We start from the raw sequence: 6,012 nt of genomic DNA on the forward strand, positions 1-6,012 counted from the left end.
AGAGGTTGATGACGTGTCCCTTATTTCAGGTATTACCTCTAGTCAATGCTCAGTTTAATGATGACTCTAATTGGGGTGTAAATGACCGTAGAAAAGAGATTAAAGCTTTATTAATCATAATGCAGAGCTAAAGCTTTCCGGCCAAGCCACAATCATTCTACGTCTTTATTTCCTGGATTAACTTGATCTGTATCCTCAATCCCTCGATATAAATCACGTAAACCCCATAGTGTCGCTCCTCTTGCTGAACAAGAACATTTCTGAGGGACACGGAGGGGTGAATAGAAAAACCATAGGGAAAAAAGGGATTTCATTGGCCCTGGTGACTAGACTCATCCCAGTAATGGAATTGCATAGTTTTGTTTTTTAAACTTGTTTTTATTTTAAGAGTTTTACTTAATGTTTATGCAATCATGACTTTACAGTAGAGTTCTGTTTTGTTATCTTTACATTATGTATCTACTTACTTATGACATGATAACAATATTAACTATTGTGGGGGTTCACTCGCTGGTAGGCTGCAAATGAGGCGACTTCACACACCAGGATCGGTTTAAGGGCTTCCTGCCCGCGTTTATTTTCCAGCGGCTGCAGAAATTTCCCCTCGCAGGGGGAAGGTAACCAAAAAACAGCAGTTTAACAGAAATATCCAGCCTCCTGGTTAACACAAAACAAATGCTTTTCTTTCTGTCCTGAAGCTGAGAACACCAGCAGTTTGTCTCACACACATTCAGCTGCTCAGCATCAGGTGTACTAAATAGGCCTAGGGCCTCTTGAAAACCTGGCCTACGGATTTGGGAATCCGCCCCACCCTACTCTTGCGGGTTCCCAGTAAGACCAGTCCCAGATGATCAATTACAAAAACCTTGCAGAGAGATATTGGGGCAAATTCACTAAGCCGCGAAGCGCCGAACGCTAGCGTTAATTCGCTAGCGTTTGGCATTTTCGCTACTGCGCAAATTCACTAACGAACGCTGGCGTAGTTTCGCTAGTGTTACTTCGCAACCTTACGCCAGGCGAATCTTCGCTAGCGACGAAACTACGCAAATTCACTAACTTGTGTAGTGAACGCTACCTTTTACGCTAGACTTCCTTCGCCACCTCAGACCTGGCGAAGCGCAATAGAGTAGATAGGGATTGTTTAAAAAAAAAAGTCAAAATGTTTTCTAAGTCCCAAAAAACGCTGGCGTGTTTTCTACATGATGGCTGATAGGCTGAAAAAGATCAAAAATTTTTGGGGCTCCCCTTCCTCCCTACATTTCCTGACTCATGGCAACTTACCTAGACAGTGGGCACATGTGTAGGGCAAAATAACATTTTTATTTGCAGATTTGAAGGTTTTCTAGGCATTTGTAGTGCAGATACGTATTCCTCCATTGAAATTTGAATTTGGCGCCCTATGCAAATTAGCCTTCGCTAGCGTAACTTCGCTTTACATAGCGAATCAACGCTAGCGCAACTTCGCAAACTTACGCTACCCCTGTGCGCAACTTCGGATTTTAGTGAATTTGCGGAGCGCTGGCGTAAATTCGTCTGGCGAAGTGCGGCGAAGTTGCGCCTGGCGCAACTTCGATTCTTAGTGAATTTGCCCCATAGTGTTTTTCAGCTAACAGCACTACTGGTCTCACCTCAGTAACAATATCTGAGAATCTATGGCCCAACATACATTCCATCAATCACTTTTCCCCAGGAAACTGGGGACCTTTTTGTCACCATACCACACTATATAAACTGTCAGCTCAAATGACAAACAAGATATAAGACCCTATTAGGGATTTTGTGGATAGGAGGCTAGTAACCTATTTAGGTGGCTCCTTGGGGGGGGTGCTTGATTTGGTTGTCGCTGGTCTTGTAGTTGGTCTCTGAGGTTTTGGGACGATTCCATGACTAATGGCAGTGCTGTATCATACCATGTTGTCCATCTGAATGTATGTACTGTGAGATGTGTTGTGCTAGGGATTCTATGTATGTTGTCCATGTTGTGGTGGTCTGCTCCTTTCTCCTTGTGGTTTCTAGCCAGTCCATATGGAAAAGGTAATTTCTGTTTTACTATCGTTATGGTGGGAGGATCTTTGTTTAACCAATGCTGCAATATCGATTTCCGGGCAGCCGCTGCCAGTCTTCCAATCAGGTTCTTGTTTGTTTTTGTCAACTGTGTATAAATAGTAGTATTACTAAACATTGCCCATTCTAGTTGAGTCTGAAAGGGTTTACCGGTCATCTGACCACCATATTCTGTAACATTCTTCCAAAAGTTTTCAAGGGAGGGGCATGACCATAAGTGATGTATTAGATCGGCTTTATGGGATGGGCATCTGAGGCAACTGTCCCAGGGCAGATTTCCCATTTTATATCTCCTAATTGGAGTTGGGTAGGAATTGTGGAGTATTTGTAGGGCCATTTCCTGATATCTACTGACTGGAAGTAGCTTTACAATACTCGTGTGTTGTAGGGGCACATTTACTTAGGGTCGAATATTGAGGGATAATTAACCCTCAATATTTGACTGCCGCATTAAAATTCTTTCGACTTTGAATATCGAAGTCGAAGGATTTTGCGCAATTAGAAGGAACAATCGTTCGATCGAACGATTAAATCCTTCGAATCAAACGATTCGAAGGATTTTAATCCATCGATTGAAGGATTTTAATCCATCGATCGAAGGATTATCCTTCGATCAGAAAAGTGTTTGCAAGCCTATGGGGACCTTCCCCATAGGCTGGCCTCGGTAGGTTTTAGGTGGCGAACTAGGGGGTCGAAGAAATTTTTAAAGAGATAGTACTTCGATTATCGAATGGTCGAATATTCGAACGATTTTTAGTTCGATTCGAAGTCGATGGTCGAAGTAGCCAAAAAAAACATTCGAAAATCTAATTTTTTTTCCTCTATTTTCCTCTATTCCTTCACTCGAGTTTAGTGAATGGGCCCCGTAGTGTTTGGAATGTCTGTAGTCCATGTAAAGCCCGGCCTTTGTTCGTTATCTATATCAATTGATATTCTGATTATTTGGTATATTTGGGAAGTTGTTTATTTTTCCAGATTCGATTTAATGGGTTGATTTTGTCGTTATCCGGCAGCATTTTTATTTCACGTGTTGCAAAGTGGAGAATTTGGAGAGTTAAAAATATATGTTGTGCTATAAATGGGAATTTGTCCTGTAGTTTTTCCCGAGAGTATACTGTATAATTGTCCATTATGTCATATAGATGTTGTAGTCCCTTTTCACTCCACTGCGAGAGAGTAGGATTTAATTTACTTAGTGGGAAGTTATCATTACCTACTGTAACCACCATAAGTATGGGGTAATGAGTGGTGAGAGTTTTTGTTTTTCCTAACCGCGTGCCAGGCTTTATATGTATCTAAAAATATAGGGTTGTTGTACAATAGTGGTGGGATATTATTTATTGGGGAATGTAATAAGTAATTCAGGGAGTGGTTTTCAGTTGTGTATTGATCTAAAGATGTTGTTGTGTAAAGATCTCTGTTGAGGACCCAGTCTCCCGCATAGCGGAGAAGCGCTGCTTCAGTATATTCTTTAATGTTAGGAAGATTATGACGATGAAGATTTTCATTCACCCAGGTCATGGTATTTACAGTATAGGTAAATCTAAAACAACTGGACTTGCTGAGTAATCAATGAAGACGTTTCACTACTCATCCGAGCAGTTGTTTGTTGTGTTTATTTTTCCAGATTCGATTTAATGGGTTGATTTTGTCGTTATCTGGCAGCTTTTTTATTTCACGTGTTGCAAAGTGGAGAATTGGGAGAGTTAAAAATATATCTTGTGCTATAAATGGGAATTTGTCCTGTAGTTTTTCCCGAGAGTATACTGTATAATTGTTGTCCATTATGTCATATATGAAGAAGCTGCTCGGATGTGTAGTGAAACGTCTTCATTGATTACTCAGCAAGTCCACTTGTTTTGAGATTTACCTATATTAGGAAGATTAGTTCCGCCTAAATGTTTAGATTGCTGCAATTTAAAGAGACTGATCTTCGGACGCTTTTTATTCCAAATAAAGGTTCTGAATACTTGGTTTAATATTTTTAGATCTGTTGACTTTATGTAATATGGCAACATCTGTAAGGGATATAGTAACTTGGGGAAGAAAATCATCTTAATGAAATGTATTTTGCCTAGGAATGTCAGGTGGTATGTTTCCATTGATGCACCTCCTGTTGAATGTTGTCTATTATTTTCCGTATGTTTAATGCATATGTGTCTTTGTGGTGTAATGGTAGTCTGATCCCTAAATATTTAATACTATGTTTGTTTGTTTTTTAAAGGGAAGTGTGGGAGCCAGTCTATGGGTCTGAATGGTGTAGTTGCAGTGCCTCTGATTTCTCCAGGTTTATTTGGAATCCTGCTATTTTACCAAACCTTTGTATGAGTTGTATGATTATGGGTATTTCCATTTTAGGTTGATTGAGGAACAATAGTATGTCATCAGCAAATGCTACCACCTTTAACTTTATTTGACCTATTATCATGCCCTGCAGTTGCTGATTTTTAAGTATGTGTCTTAAGAGTGGGTCGATTGCGACGTTGAATAGGAGAGGTGACAATGGGCATCCTTGGCGTGTACCTCTATGAATCTGAAATCTGTCTGAGTTAGTGTTTACTGTTAAAAAAGTACTGGGTGTTAAATATAGATTTTTAAAAAGATTTAGCATATGTATGCCAAAGTGTTGAAATTTAAATAAACAACGTAATTGTTCATGTGTTATTCTGTTGAAGGCCTTGTCTGCCTCTAGATTTACTAACATTCAATGTTTCTTTTTTCCAGGTGAGTATTGAGGGTAATATTTGTTGTAGTCTATCTGCCATTATTTTGTTTAAAATTTTTAAATCCTGATTTAAAAGTGAAATTGGCCGGTAAGATTTCGGATCCGTTTGATCTCTGCCTTCTTTGAGAATCAATATGATTCTAGCCACATGCCAGAGTGAGTTTCCCAGTATATAAAGTGTTTAGAAGCGGTGTTATATCTGGTAGTAGGAGTTTATAAAATTCTGCTGTGAGTCCGTCTGGCCCTGTTGTTTTACCATTTTTTAAATGTCGAATTGTATCTGATATTTCTTTTTCTGTTATAGGTGCATCAAGGATTTCACGATCTTGGACTGACAATTTTGTAAGGCCTGCTTCCTGTAAAAACTTCAGACCATCGTTTGGATCATCTGTCGGGGCTTCATTAAGTCCTTTAAAGTGTTCCGTTAGTATGTGCCTAATTTGTTTGGGATCTTGTGTCCATCCGTCAACCGTTTTAAGTTTTTGTATATATGTAGTGCGTGTTTGTTTCTTTGCTATATATGCTAATAATTTCCCAGATTTGTTGCCGTGTCTATAATACTGGTTTGCTGTTTGGCTTAGCGTATTGTAAGCTTTTCCAGTTAATAAAGTTTTTGTCTCTCTGTATTTATTTTCTTCTTCAGTGTTAGTTTTTGTTTTAAAGGTTTTATAATGTTCTGTTAATTGCTTTTGTAAGAGGTTGTTTTTTTTTTTTTATTTATTTAAAGATTTTTATTTTCTGTTAAACAAGCATAGCAAAAGCACATGTATGGTCATGTAAGTTGTAGAACTGGTTACATTATCACAGATTGGCATGACATAGTTGGTAGCAGTTCTATACATGTAACTCTATGCAGCAAATAAACCTTCACATTTATTAACTGAAAATGTCGTTGTCTTTATTATCATCATTTACTTTTATTCAAACTGTGTTTTCATTATATTTTTTTTATTGCTTTTTTTAAAGGGATACTGTCATGGGAAAAAACATTTTTTCAAAATGAATCAGTTAATAGTGCTGCTCCAGCAGAATTCTGCCCTGAAATCCATTTCTCAAAAGAGCAAACAGATTTTTTTATATTCAATTTTGAAATCTGACATGGGGATAGACATATTGTCAGTTTCCCAGCTGCCCCCAGTCATGTGACTTGTGCTCTGATAAACTTCGATCACTCTTTACTGCTGTACTGCAAGTTGGAGTGATATCACCCCCCTCCCTTTTCC

The 6,012-nt window shown here is 38.7% G+C and overlaps 1 long non-coding RNA gene across 1 annotated transcript in view; it reads left to right on the forward strand.

The window, feature by feature from the left end:
- Positions 1 to 5,415, forward strand: part of LOC108697437 — a 33,882-nt gene extending 28,467 nt beyond the window's left edge. The window contains exon 3 of the long non-coding RNA XR_001932430.2: positions 5,094 to 5,415. This is a non-coding gene — a long non-coding RNA (uncharacterized LOC108697437). The remainder of the gene's footprint in view (positions 1 to 5,093) is intronic.
- The last annotated feature ends 597 nt before the right edge of the window (positions 5,416 to 6,012 follow it).

The sequence above is a fragment of the Xenopus laevis genome, chromosome 1L (genome assembly GCF_017654675.1).
Source record: "Xenopus laevis strain J_2021 chromosome 1L, Xenopus_laevis_v10.1, whole genome shotgun sequence".
NCBI lineage: Eukaryota > Metazoa > Chordata > Amphibia > Anura > Pipidae > Xenopus > Xenopus laevis.